Source organism: Coenobita brevimanus, chromosome 32 (genome assembly GCF_032717465.1).
Source record: "Coenobita brevimanus isolate Jiangsu-jjx chromosome 32, ASM3271746v2, whole genome shotgun sequence".
In the NCBI taxonomy this organism is placed as follows: Eukaryota; Metazoa; Arthropoda; class Malacostraca; order Decapoda; family Coenobitidae; genus Coenobita; species Coenobita brevimanus.
In genome coordinates, this window is record NC_136985.1 from 16,092,707 (window position 1) to 16,094,358 (window position 1,652).

The 1,652-nt window shown below is 46.2% G+C and overlaps 1 non-coding gene across 1 annotated transcript; it reads right to left on the reverse strand.

Annotated features, from left to right (window-relative positions):
* Positions 1-482: 482 nt before the first annotated feature.
* On the reverse strand, positions 483-601 carry LOC145395694 (5S ribosomal RNA). The gene has a single exon (XR_013896659.1). It is a non-coding gene; the product is annotated as a 5S ribosomal RNA (ribosomal RNA).
* Positions 602-1,652: the final 1,051 nt, after the last annotated feature.

Genomic DNA, 1,652 nt, shown 5'->3' on the forward strand with positions numbered 1-1,652 from the left:
CTCTCTCTGTTTGTATGTCTAGCCTATGTATTGGCATATCTCTCTTTTGGTGTAGTTATTATCGCCCGCCTTTACAAGGCGGAGCGATAATGTTTTTGCCTGCCTCTGTGTGTGTGTGTGTGTGTGTGTGTGTGTGTGTGTGTGTGTGTGTGTGTGTGTGTGTGTTTGTGTGTGTGTGTGTGTGTGTGTGTGTGTGTTTTCCCATTATATCTCATGAACGGCTTGAGCTATGAACATGAAATCATCAGGGAATCAAGATATGGTCAAAATATTGGACTTGGCCAACAGTGTATTCTCTCAGGCGATTAGCATTCGGCTCCCGAATGCTTTTCTTTTATCATCATCATTATTATTATTATTATTATTCATTTCATTCATTGCCAGACGCCATGTATCCCAGACGGGGTGGCCAATGGCTTAGAGTTAATTGTTTTACAGGGAGGGTCACTAATCCTCCACCAACCCCACTTGACACGTAGGGATGCCAACAGCATCTGGTGTTCCCAGGCGGTCACCCATCCAAGTACTAACCAGACCCAACGTTGCTTAACTTCGATGATCGGATGGGAAGCGGTGTACTCAACGTGGTATGGCCGTTGGCATTATTATTATTATTATTATTGTAATACTGCTGCAGTTACAACTACAATAACTACAACAACAACTACTACTACTACTACAACTACTGCTACTACTACTACTACTACTCCTACTACTACTACTACTACTACTACTACTACCACTAGTACCACTACCACTACTACTACTACTACTACTACTACTACCACTACTTGTATAGCTTAGTCCATCTGGTATGAGAAGAGACGAGTCTTAAGTTTTTAAAAGCTTTGTACAAAGTGCACAAGGGGCTGGGCTTACCTACCAAATACATGTAACGAAAATGGCAGTACCTTGCCCTTTGATACAATGAATATTACCAGCTCAGTGCTACAGCCGCTACCTACCACCCGTGTGGGATTCTCTCTCTCTCTCTCTCTCTCTCTCTCTCTCTCTCTCTCTCTCTCTCTCTCTCTCTCTCTCTCTCATTAAAACTGACCTGTAGTTTGACTGAGCGTGGTGTAGTCAGGTGTTCGATGCGTGTACTATCAGGTGTGTCCTCACGTTCCCTGCCACACCACATGTACAGTTCATCGTCAATATCGTTGTCCAGATTATGATGTATTTGTGCTCCAGCAACTTGGTGCTTCCTACTTACCATGCTGAACACTAGGCTGTGTCCACGGCCTACCATGCCCGGGTGGCTGGAAGTGGATCTCAGCCTCCAGTACGTCTTGCCCAGCCTGGGTGCTGCTAAGGAGTGCCACTGGGTGCACGGCTGTGTTTCCTATGTTGTCAGTGACACATTCTGCAGGGTAGGAAGTCAGGAATAAGGGAAGGTTAGGCCATGACAGGGTTAGGGTAGGTTTTGAGGAGGTTCAGGCAAGGCATGGAAGGGTTAGGGGTAGAGTGTAGGAGGTTGGGTTAAGAGTGGGATAAGGGGAAAGGCAAGGTAAGGCAGGGTTATAAGTTGGATATGACAGGGTTAAAGGGTAGGTTGGGGTAAGGATTGGTACTGTAGGGTTAGGGTAAAGGCAGAGTTAGGAACAGGGCTGGGCAGGTGTGGACTGGATTAGGGGCAGATGAAAGCAGGC